Genomic DNA, 13,630 nt, shown 5'->3' with positions numbered 1-13,630 from the left:
ACATATGGTTGGTGGAAGAATGGTGGGTTTGGCTAATGTGCCAATGGTGATATCCCTATCTGATATTCCTGGCAATCCTTCTTTGTTCTATCTTTGTTGTCTTTGAGAGTAGATTGAAAGCAATCCTCATAGCTAATAATTGAATGGCAGCAAATAGTATAGTGCGGCTTTAAGGAATCCCATCCAACAAGCAAGAATGCGACTGGCCTTTAATTCCCGTTTGAAATGGATGAGATTTGTCCATTACGCATGTGGTGCTAGAATTCAGGAAAATCACAGCCCCCTTCCATTAGCACCTACCTATCATGGGATTTAAAGTACTGTAAAATGAAGCTCTAGCACATTCTATACGTGAATCACTTGAAGGCAACCAGGTCAGGAAAATGTTGGCGTATAAGTAGCAAGTTTCTGAAGTTGCAATTTTCCAACTCCTACTTGCAAAATTGCACGGGCTTATTGTAAAAAGATTGTAAACCCATTTATAAATAATTGGTTTAAGATTTTGTTACACAGTGTACAGAGGAAATGTTCACCCCATTATTACCAAACATTTCTATACTGATCCCATTCGTATAATGCAGCCTCACTGAAAGATCTCGCTCACTCACAAGAGGACTATGCTTTCAGAGCTCATTATTTCTGGTAATTTTATTGAGCTAATTAAACACTCGGTATGGTGACGGTTATTAAATATTTGTAGTTTTTAGCAGACACTTGAGTGAAATGTTACTAATCTCAAATACCTGATCATGCCTCCATCAGGAATTTGAATGAAATTTTAGTTTCCTCTGATGTGACATTTATGAGGTGAAGATTTTAATGCCAGCCATGTGGAGTTTAGCCAAGGTGTTCTGTACATAGCAAAATAGAGACTATGGGTTGGATATTTACTCAGGAAAGAGAGCAGGGGGAAAGTAAGGGTTTCCCGCATGTCATGACGATTTTGATGGTAGTACAGTCTTTTTAATTTTTTCAGTAGGTTTGGATGGGGGGGTGGGGGTCGGGGAGAGCTGGTCTTCCGGGTTTGGATGGGGGGGTCGATTGCGGGGGGGGGGGTGGGGGAAGTCGGATATCGTGGGGTCCAATTTTGTGGTGTGTAAAGAGGTTAGCTTGGGGGGGGAAGGGGGTGGTGAGTGCACTCCTGCTCCTCCTGGCCCACAAGCAGTGCTGTAAATGCACTTACCTCATGGATCTGGCCCTTCTTACCTCCTTTTACTTGCCGGGAATCCCGTAGCCCGGGAAAACCCAGCCTCCGTGGATTAAAAATAAAAATTTGGGTAAAAATGGAGGCACACAGCCTCCTTAAAAGATTTCACTGACCGACCCACCTCCGTTAAACCGGAAGTGGGCACAATGGAGCCGGGTTGCGGTCAGGCTACAAATTTCAGCAATTTTTATTTCCCACACGACCCCAACCCACTCGTTCTTTGGGGTTAAAATTCCCCCTCATGTCAAGGTATCTGCATGTGCAACTGTGTGAATGTGGCAGTGTGTGTGTGTGTGTGTGTGTGTGTGTGAGTGTGTTTATATCTGTGTCTATGTGAATCTCGCTTATTGGCAGCATATTTTTGTGTGTGCCTGTGTGTATGTGTGTGCCATCTATATTTGAGCAGGACTGCTTCTGGCCTTATTCCATTACAGCTAACTACTGCCTGATGAATGTATCTTTTCTAATTTCTAAGTTGCATAAGCTCTTTATATTACTTGGTGCAATTGGGTAAAAGCTAATCAAGTCCCAGGATGCATTTCAAGGCTATCTGATTATAATTTGTTATAGGTTTTTTAACTTGTATTAATCAATGGAAGGATGTGAGCAATCTGTTGGTAGCCTACATTCAAATGATATTGACATATTGACGATGAACCAAGGACTCAAATTATGAGGCTGGGTTCACAGATTTGGACGTCATCTAATTGGATAATAGAGAGTTGACAGGGGTGAGGGGTATGAGCCAATTCTTTGAGTTGCTGAGAAGTATGGATAATGCAGATGTAATCAGAAGTTTTGGCGTGTCAGAATGTCTGATTTCAACATGGCTGCCTAATTATAATTTTACTTCCAGGTTTCATGGTTCCATTGCGCGACAGCGGCCGTGACACGATTGCAACTCGACTATTTAAAGGGCCAATCCAAAGATGGGATTTGGAGGAGCTAGGCAAAGTTTAAACATTGATTCTGGATGGTCAAGAGCTGCGCCCCGATTTAACGGCACATCACTTGATGTACTGCTGGGTGCAGTGAGGAGCAGGCAGGAGATAATCTTTCCAAGCAACTGGAGGAAGAAACCTGCTGCTGTCACGAAGAGGGCGTGGTTGGAGGTGGCCGAGAAGGTCAGCAGCAGGAGTGTTGTAGTCCGTTCATAAGAACATAAGAAATTGGAGCAGGAGTAGGCCATACAGCCCCTCAAGCCTGCTCCACCATTCAACAAGATCATGGCTGATCTTTGACTTCAATTCCACTTTCCTGCCCGATCCCCATACCCCTTGATTCCCCTAGAGTCCAAAAATCTATCTCTCAGCCTTGAACATATTCAACCACTCAGCATCCACAGCCCTCTGGGGTAGAGAATTCCAAAGATTTACAACCCTCTGGCTATTGTCGTTGCAGGGAAAGTTAACATAAGGGACACCCTGGCAAACAACCCATCCATCACCTGCCTAAAGGATTTTTGCGCAGCCGACTGGAAGATCCTCGATATGTCTCTAGTGACACCCTGGAAGGAGCCAGAGGCAATGAAATTGAGGGCAGTGGTGACTTTTACAGCAACTGGCAATGCATGGCCCCCAGGTCCAGCAAACAGAAGCACTTCTTGTAGGAGGCTGCAGATATCTGCAACCACCTGACGTGTCAATCTGAGCTTCTGGAAGCACTGCTGTTCAGAGAGGTCAAGGAAGCTGAGCCTCTGGCTGTACATCCTGCGAACTCAGCCCCTCTGTTGCTCTCCTCTCTGTTGTCCACCACAGCTCAATCTTGCTGCCATGGATGGTGATTGGATTTTGGATGAAGACAATCTAAAACAGCCATGGCACCACCCATCCTAATTTTCTCTGTTTGAAAACCTCCAAAGTTCTTCAATATGTCTGTTACCACAAGAACTCACAGCAAATCGTTTACCAGAGGATTCGGAGAAAGTAGCTATGAGCACTGAGACTTTATTCATATCGGGAAACCTGACCTTTAACCAGCCCCATGAAGTGCTGCTCAAACTCACCTCTGTTTTACTGCCAAATTTCCCGGAAACCTGTGCTGCAGGCCTTAATTTCAAATTGCTGCCAAAAGCTCATGAAAATGCCCTCATTAAAATATTATAATGACAATCCCGCCTCTCAAGAGCGGGTTACTTGGCCGCACCCAAACCCGTCTCCTTTAAAACTGGATGTGTTTAAAACTGGCGTTGGGGTCGGGTTTCCCATTTTTGAATTTTTAACCCCCCCTTCGCCCCCCCCCCCCCCCCGATGCCAATCCTTGGTGGTTAAAATTACCCCCATATGCATTTTTTTTCTCCACTGAGTGGAAGAAATATAGAACAGACTTCCATTAAAAATAGCTAGTACTTTGTTAATTAATTTGTTTAAAAAGATGGTCTGATGTGTGATTCAGATATTGATTGAGGTGACAGCATAACTAGAGTTATAAATGATCCAATAGTGCACGAAGAACTGTGTGTCCAGTCCTGATGGAACCATAAGAATGTCATATGATTTGGAACTGGTCAGAGTTGGATCGTAACGACTGATGTAACTCTGAGATCCTGGAATTTCTCTCCATTACTTTCAAGGGACAGGGAGAAATTTAGAGTTTTCTCCTCCTGCCTCTATTCCCTATTCCTTAGCAGACTAAGGGAGTAATTTTAACATAATCCACCCAGCGGGAAATTGATGTGATCCAATCGGCCGTAAGTTTTACACACCGTCCAATTTTACTTTTCACTGAAGTCAACGGAAAGTAAAATGAGGCAGTGTGTAAAACAGGCGGCCGATCTGATCGTGTCAGTTTACCGCCGGGCGGATTAGATTAAAATTGCCCTCAGAGTAGATTTTGACTTTGTGCAATTTGAACATTCCTGCTCCTCCCAGCCTCACAAAATAAATAAAAATCTTATCTTCTGGGTTCCTCTTCGTCAGGATTTCCAGCTGAAACTGCGGAACATCCACAGCACATCCGCCCAGTTGAGTCCTAAATTGCCAATTGGTGTCCTATGTACGTCATAGGATTCCAATTTGTCTATTTAAAGAGCCTCCGCCTGGCTCAGCAGGCGCTCTGGACACTCAGCGTTAGGCCCTTGGAAATATAGCGTTGGCCATTCTGTTGGTAGGAGCGGGGCATTAAATCATATCCCACCATTTTTGGTGTACTACTGCGCCATTTGTGCTGGGAAAGAAGCCTCCATTATCTCCCCCTATGAATGGGCTCTCATGTTGTCAGCAGACTGAGCTTCTGCACCAAATGAAAGGAGCTACTGAAAAAAAGAAATTTACAAATCGGCTGAATGAATGGAATTTTACTTCTTAACTGGGGATTAATTTGGAAGTTATAAATGGGTAATTTGTTAAATGCAAGTGGCATTACCACTAGGTTACACTGACAGTGGATTTATAGACAGGTATGTTAAAAACAGCTACATAGTAAGTAGGAAGTAATGTATATAAAAATGGCTCGTATAATAAGCAAAATTGATAATTTTGCAGATGGTCTTAAGTAGGACACAGAGCAAATAATGAGGATCAATGCAATCGGATTCAGAAGGATTTATAGACTCTGTGATATTACTATATGATTGCATAACTCATTTGTATGAAATAATTTCATCTGCTATTTTAATAAACCGATTTAAAATAAACAGGTTAACACCTCCATTAAAATAGCAGACAAAGTAATTTCAAATGAACGTGTCAAGCGTCCAACCTTACCTCTGAAGGACTGTAGGGAATCCATACAGTTCATGCTTCGCTAATCTGTTGCAGAGTTTCATGAGAAAAAATGTGGTTCCTAACATCTTATATGTTCTTCAGTAGGCAATTTACTGCAATTGGGGTTAATTGCTGGACCCGGGCTATGCTAACTTAATGTGGCAGAGAATTAAAGAATCAGGTTTCAGTTTATAGGACATTCTGTTTACAGAAATTGATGTCAAGCCTTACATAAGAAAAAGGTGCGGTAAACAAACCAAAGTGTAACTTTTATCTTTTCAACCTTGATGGTGTCCTGAACTATTTGCCATTGCCCTTCACTCTAGGTTTCTCAATAAAAAATACGACAAAATACAAGACATTAAAAAACTTGCAGAATGGGTGTGTAAATGACAAGTTAATTTCAATATAGATAACTGAGGTGGTGCATTTTGCTGGAAGGAATAAGGAGGCCACCTACTCCTTGGAAAATAAGAGTCTAAATTGGGTAGAGATACAAAGCAATCTAGGGGTACATATTCACAAATCATTAAAAGTTGCAACTCAGGTTAACAAAGCCATAAAAAGTGCAAACAAAGCACTGGGGCTCATTTCTAGAGGAATATAATTCAAAAGCAGAGAAGTTATGTTTAACTTATATAGAACCTTGGTTAGAGCACAGTTCTGGTCTCCATATTACAAAAAGGATATAGAAGCACAGGAGAAAGTGCAAAAAAAATGACAAGGATGATACCAGAACTGAGAGAGTACAACTATCAGGAAAGATTGAATGGGCTGAGGCTTTTTCTCTAGAAAAGAGAAGACTGAAAGGTGACCCGATAGATGTCTTTAAAATTATGAAGAGGTTCGGTAGGGTAGATGTGGAGAAGATGTTTACACTTGTGGGGGTGTCCAAAACTAGGGGCCATAAATACAAGATAGTCACTAATAAATCCAATAAGGAACACAGGAGAAACTTCTTTACTCAGAGAGTGGTGAGAATTTTGAATTCGCTACCACATGGAGTTGTTGAGGAGAATAGCATAGATGCATTTAAGGGGAAGCTAGATAATTACATGAGGGATAAAGAAATAGAAGGATATGTTGATAGGGTGAGATGAAGTAAGGTGGGAGGAGGCTCGTATGGAGTATAAACACTGGTATAGACCTGTTGGGCCAAATGGCCTGTTTCTGTGCTGTAAAATTCTATGTAAAAAATATACTGATTGCACAGCAAGGAGCTGTAAATTCTACAAAGCACTCAGCATGGCTACACTGCTGTTGGGATTATGGTAGTGTTGTCTGTGGACTGCAATAGCTCAGGGCCAATAATGTAAAGTGATGTTAGACTGATAATTGGGAGAGATTTCACAAAACTTTCTCTTCTTGCCGCTTTTCCTTGAGGTTATTTACTTCCCTTAGGAGTTTAAATAAATTGGAGACAGTCAATAACAGTGCAGGTTGTTCAGGGCCTATTAGAAAGAGTGGGCTCGGACAAGCTGGATTGCCTTTTCTCTTTCTAGAATGTTCCTTTAATGAGGAAAAGTAAAACGAAGACTTGCATTTATATGGTGCCTTATCACATCTCTCACAAACATCTTAAAGAGTGTCATAATTAATTACTTGTAATTGCAGTGACTATTATTATGTAGGCAAATAAGTTAGAGAGATTTATACTAACATAGCCTGTTGTAACAGGAGGATCACAGTAATGAGGCCAAGGTTATAGATCAGTGAGAGAACTAGAGTTCTGAATTGAAAAGTCGGGTTTTAGGGTAGGTTGCCCAGTAATTGGGAAGATTGAAAATCAGTCTACTTTTCCAACATCAGATTTAAACATAAAGGCTGAAATTGAGAGTTGAAAGGACCGACTTCTGTTTCTAAATAGCATTCACTATGACCTTGGCCTCCTGACAAGCTTTGATTCTGTAAACAGAATGAGACAATAGTCACATCTTTTGGAAAGAAATCCATCAACTCTTGAAATGCCATAATCTAAGATCTGACGTATGAGAGACCTTCAAAAACATACAAACAATGGGTACTGAACTCAACAAATGATCTCCCTCCTCATTAAAAACCATCCTTCTACTTCCAGAAACAAGAATGAATCTCCTCAGCATTCGATTCTACATTTTCCCCAAAAGGATTATAAGATCATACAGTTGTCAATGGGTGGGACAATTACCTGCAGGGCAATCAATTAGATTGTTGGAAGTAGCTGCCAGAGGTTATCACTCTGAGAAATCACTCTAATTCCATCAATAGGCAAATAAATAATTTTAATTTTGCCAACACGGTGAATACACATCTCGCTCTGTGTTGATATGGGGCATTAATTAACAAACTGAGTAAAATTCAGGCTTGGTGAGCTGAAATTGGCAGGATCAAAGATTTAAAGAGACAGGATACTTTGCTACTCCTTCTAACCCAGCCACTCTGACTGTAGTTCAAAACAGCCAGAAATCATAAATTCTCTGTGTCTCTGGAAATTTGCTCCCAGTGCTTCCCAACAAAACTGAAATATTTTGTAAAGCAGAAAATTGGATCTGTGGGGGCAAAGCAGTCTGCTTTCCCTCAGAATGACATTTGCCCTATTTTGGGGTCTTAGCTATATTAGTCCCTCCATCTCTTACTCTGCTTCACTATGCTCCTTTACTCTTGTACATAAGATATGAGTGGGAGGCAATTCTATCCTTTCAGCGTTTAATTCAGATATAGCAGAGGTGGCCAGGGGCTCCAAATTGGCATACCTGGATCACAACTATCTTAGCTATTCATCGCCAAATCTGGATTGATCACATCAAGTTCTACCAGGCCTCACTTGCCTCTGCCAAAGTGGTCTACTACACTAGGATCATTCTTAAGAACAAAGGTAATTCCAGACTATTTTTCTCTTATTACCAACCACCTCCTTAAATCCCTCTCCCCTGCCCCTTCCATCTTCAGCTTTAATAACAAGTGTGAGGATTTCTTTGACTCCAAGAAGGAGACCATCCATTCAGTTCCTTCTGTTGCTTCCTCTTCCCCATCCACTAAGTCAAACCATCCCCCAGCCCCATTTCCATCCTTGCCCCTGAACCCTCCTCTCTCTCTAATTTCTCCTCCATCTCTTCCCAGCCCTTTCCAAGCTCATCTCATCAATGACACCTACCTCCTGCTCCATTGATAACATTCCTAATAAACTCCCCATAACTCAACTTCCCTTCCTGGCCCCCATTTTAGTCAATATTGTAAATGTTTCCCTCTCCTCAGGCACTGCCACTCTAGCTTTCAAATCCACTGTCATCACCCCTCTCAAAAAACCCACCCTTGACCCCTTTGTCCTGACCCCTCTACCAACCTATCTACAACTTACCTTCTCTTCCAAGGTCCTTGAACTTGATGTCACCGTACAGATTCATGTCCACATTGCTGACAACTCTTTTTTAATTCTTCCAATCAGTTCGCAACCTTCCCACAGTACCAAAAATGGCCCTAACCAAAATCGTAAACGACAATCTTTGTGACTGTGGCAGTGGTGCATTATCCCTCCTTGTCCTCATGGACCTCTTTGCAGTCATTGACACAATCGTTCCCATGATCCTCCTCCATTGCCTCTCCTCCATTGTCCAACACTCTTCATAGAATCATAGAATGGTTACAGCACAGAAGGAGGCCATTCGGCCCATCAAGCCCATGCCGGCTCTTCGTAAGAGCAATCCAGTTAGTCCCAGTCCCCCGCTCTTTCCCCATAACCCTGCAAATATTTTCCCTTCAAGTATTTATCCAATTCCTTTTTGAAATCCACAATTGAATCTGCTTCCACCACCTTTTCAGGTAGCGCATTCCAGATCATAACTACTCGCTGCGTAAAAAAGTTTTTCCCCATGTCATCTTTGGTTCTTTTGCTAATCACCTTAAATTTTTGTCTTCAGGTTCTCGACTATTCCGCCAATGGGAAAAGTTTCTCTTTATTCAATTTATCTAAATCCTTCATGGTTTTGAACACTTCTATCAAATCTCCTCTTAACCTTCTCCAGTCCAAGGAGAACAACCCCAGCCTCTCCTGTCTATCCACGTAACTGAGGTCCCTCATCCCTGGAACCATTCTAGTAAATCTTTGCTGCACCTTTTCTAAGGCCTTCACATCCTTCCTAAAGTGTGGTGCCCAGAATTGAACACAATACCCCAATTGTGGCCAAATCAGTGTTTTATAAAGGTTCAACATAACTTCTTGCTTTTGTACTCTATGCCTTTATTTATAAAGCCCAGGATCTCGTATGCTTTCTTAACCGCTTTCTCCACCTGTCCTGCCACCTTCAAAGATTTGTGTACATATACCCCCAGGTCTCTCTGTTCCTGCATCCCCTTTTGAATTGTACCATTTAGTTTATATTACCTCTCCTCATTCTTCCTACCAAAATGTATCACTTCACACTTCTCTGCATTAAATTTTATCTGCTATGTTCTCTTGAAGTCTATTACTATCCTCCTCACTTTTTACTACACTTCCAAGTTTTGTGTCATCTGCAAATTTTGAAATTGTGCCCTGTACACCCAAGTCCAAGTCATTAATATATATCAAAAAAAGCAGTGGTCCTAGAACCGACCCCCGGGGAACACCATCTTATTGTAACTAGGGCATCTCTCCCTATCTCTGTAACCCCCTCCAGCCCTACAATCCCACCTCCAAACCCTCTGTTCCTCTGACCTTGGCCTCTTGTACATCTCCCCATCCCTTTGCCTCACCATTGGTGACTATGCCTTCAACAACCTACGTCCCACCTTCTGTAATGTTCTCCATAAACCCCTTGGCTTCTCCACCTTCCTCTACCCCTTGAAGACCCTCCTTAAAACCCACCTCTGACTAATCTTTTGGTCACTCCTCATAATCTCTCCTTCTTTGGCTTTGCGCCCATATATGCGTTATACATCGGTGAATGCTTTGGAACCTATTTCTACATTAAAGGCACTATATAAATGCAAGTTGCTGTGGCTGATTTTTAACTTCTTTTTTTCTTTGATACATTCTTCACTCCTGTCCTGATGGCACTGAGGTAACTTTTCTTCTTTACTGCCTGGATGTTAATCATGGCCTGGGCAGAGCACAGAGAAGAAAATCTACCAGGGAGGATTGCAATTCAATTTTAGAACCTGCCTGATTTTCCCTCCATTCTGTAATAGGCGTGCAATCCTGCCCACCCCATTTTCCTCTCTGCTTTTCCCTGAAATGTTGTTTAATGCCCAGATGGTAAAGACAAAAATCTACCCTACTGACTGTTGCTGAGGTACAATTTTATGATATCCTTCCTAAATCTCAACAAAGTGGCCATTCTTCTTGTGCGAGCCTAGACAGTGAGCATAGGTATGGTGTTCGCCTAGGGATACATCACAGCTAAGTCCAATCCCATCCTCACCCAATGTTCACACACATTCATTTTCTGGCAGGAGCCACTTGATTGTAATCTGGAGCCTCACCCCCAGCACTCTGGGTTAGGGAAGGAAAAAAATCAAATAAGGTACTTGGGTCTGAATTAGAATTAGGGATTCCAGGATAAACATTCCAGCAGCAAAATCTTCATTGAACTCATTGAACAAATCCCTGAACAAGTTCATACAAAAGGATCAAAGCAAGTTGTGGAAGCAGAATATGGCCTCAGCCTTGCAGGGGTGGACAGATTTATATTTCAGCAATGCTACACTGTTATTTTCATATTAAATTTAATAGGTGCAAAATGCAATGAGTTCTTATCACATTATATAGTGATTGAATATCCACTTCACTTGAAGCTGGCCACTTTGTCAGCTCTAATTTCCCAATTACATCCAGCAGTATAACAGCAGATAGCATTACAATGATCAAATTCTGTAATCTATATGTTCTTGGACAGAATTTGATCAAGAGCAACCGATAATGAATTTATATTATGCTCTGAATAGCCTTCATTTGTCTCATGATCTGACATGACAGTTTTGTGCAGCCACTCAGAGACCAGGGCCTAAAATCTACAGGGGGAACGAGTGGGTGCACATCCAGCGTAAGTGCCAAGATGCACCTACCTGGGACCTTTGTTGCTGATCCCTCCACAAAGTTTGCAGGATCAGAGGAGGTCCCTTAATTTTAATATCACCAGTGCTAATGGAAGGAAGGGCACTTCTCGGGTGCCAGCTTTGTTCTCAGGCTGAAAATTGTGGTGGAGGTTGCTGGTTTTGGGGGATGCTAGATTCCCCCAAGAAGCAACTTCAATGTATCCCCAGTGGCCCACTTTGTAATAGTGCTGGATTGCTATGTTTTTTTTAAGTACCTTTGTCTTTGGAAGTCCAGGTGAGATCATGGCCTGGATCCCCAGGTGGTCCCCACTTCCAGCCTGTGCCAGCCTGGGAAATTCCAAACAAAAGGATCAGAGCAGGGTTGTAGAAACAGAATATGGTCACGGCCTAGCAGGTATGGATAAATCCTTGAATTTACAGATATATATTCTAGCAAGGCCACAGTGTAATTTTCATATTACATTTAATAGGTGCAAAATATAACAAACTCCTATCACATTATATAGTGATTGAATATCCACTTCATTTGAAGCTGGCCACTTTGTCAGCTCTAGTTTCCCAATTACATCCAGAAGTATAACAGCAAATAAAGTTATAATGATTAAATTCTGTAATCTATCTGTTCTTGTGCAAGATTTGATCAAGAGCAACCAAGTTCTAAACAACCAGACATAGCTAATGAAATGTTCAAAGTTTGGGTCTCTGAGAGAAATAATTTCCCATCTAGTATTGCATTATCATTTGTCTGCCTACCAATCCGTTGACACAGGGAGTTCCCTCCACTCTGGCTATGCTCCTCTGATGTCGATGCCCTTGTTTGGGTTGGGTGGAGGCTGCACAACCAACAGGCCAGCCCAGAAGAACGCTAGGACTGAGTGGATCTAGGACTTGGTCCGTTCTCATTAAGGTTACAGCAGGAATATGCGCTGGAAGGGCCACAGATTTTTTTGGTCTCCATGGGACATAGGGCGTAATTTTAACTCCCAAGATTGGGTTGGGGGCAGGTGGGAGGTTAAAATGGCAGCTTTTTGGAGCGGGGCCGCATCCCGGCTCCAACGCGCCCACTTCTGGATTTAACCCAGGCCGGTTTGTATGCATGCACACAACAGACACCAAGAAGTCCTGCCCCCACTTAAAGCCAGCGGGCCGATACTTAAAGGGGAAATGTACCTCATTGAAATACTTAAGGTACTTAATTCTTTGTGTATTGGAAAACTTAAATGAATTTAACCTTAACTGTTCGGGTTTCCCATCGCTTCTGATTCACATCAGGTGAAAGCAGGCGGGAAGGACCGGATCCATGATGTGAGTGCCTTTATTGCACTGCTTATGGGCCCGGAGGAGCAGGAATGCTTCTTTCAGGCCTAACAAGCTCACCTGGCCGACAGGATCCCTGCGATCGGCCGGTCTACCCTCCCCCATTGGTGGAACCACAGCACCCATGGTGGACCCCTCCCCCAGTTGGTGGCCCCCTATCTACCTCTGACTCTTCACCTGACCTCCAGCAACCTCCGATCTCCAAGTCCAGGCAGCAGACCCCCCGATCTCCACCTTCCGATCCTCTGATCTCCACCTCCAAGCCCGCGATCATTTCCCCACCCCCCTGATCTTCTCCTTACCCTCCTGATCTTCTCCTGGCCCCCCCAATCTTCTCCCTGTCCCCCCCAATCTTCTCCCCTTCTCCCCATCGCCCCATCTTCTCCATAGCCCTTCGATCTCCCCAGTCCCTCTGATGTCCTCCCCGCTCCCCTGATCGCCTCCCCAGCCCCCCGATCTTCTTCCCTGGCCCCACAATCTCCCCTTCCCTCCAATGTCCTCCCTGGCCCACGATCCCTCGCTTCCTCCCTCCATTCCCCAGCTGTGGCCTGCTACCACAGGCCTTCCTGCCCGACAGCCAGCCAGCCTGTCAATCAGGTTGGCTGCCAGGCGTGAAGCCCGGAAGTAAAATTTGTTGACGTCATTAAGGTCACGATCTGTCTCTGTTTTGCACACGAAAATCTTCCCCCCCACTCCATTCCCAGCTTGAGATCAAGATCACGCCCATGGAGTGTGATAGATGGTATGAGATGGACCCCATGAGACAGCCTGTAAGACAAAGCCCTTAAACACTCAGAGATATGGACTGGGCTGTGAGTCCATTTCATTCGCCACCATCATTTGGTAGTTCACATTAGTAAACATTATAATGAAGTAGCAAGAATACACGAAGAATAATGCAACAATTAAATGGTAATGCAGCACCAATGCAGGAACAATATTGTCTGGGAGTTCTAGGTGTCTTAGTAGACTCAATGCTCAACATGTCCAGTCAATGCATAGAGCAATCAACAAAGACAATAGATGGTTGAATTACATAGCCAAAACGGTAGAATACAAGTCAGAGGAAGTTGTGATAAAACTGTACCATGCTCTGGTCAGATCACACCTTGAATACTGTGTCCATTTCCGATCACCAAGAAAAAGGGAGACTTTTAAATGCTAGAGGTAGTGCAGAGAAGAGCCACAAGGCTAATCCCTATTATCAAAGTTCTGAGTAATGAGGAAAGATTGGAGAAACTTGGGCTTTACAGCCCAGAAAGAAGGTGACCGAGAGATGATCTTATAGCAGTATATAAGATAGTAAATGGAATGGAGAAAGTTAATCTGGAACACTACATTAAATTAAACTATGGGAGTAGGACATAGGTTCAAATTAGTAAAAGATAAC

Source organism: Heptranchias perlo, chromosome 15 (genome assembly GCF_035084215.1).
Source record: "Heptranchias perlo isolate sHepPer1 chromosome 15, sHepPer1.hap1, whole genome shotgun sequence".
NCBI classification, from domain to species: Eukaryota; Metazoa; Chordata; class Chondrichthyes; order Hexanchiformes; family Hexanchidae; genus Heptranchias; species Heptranchias perlo.
This window is presented reverse-complemented; position numbering follows the sequence as displayed.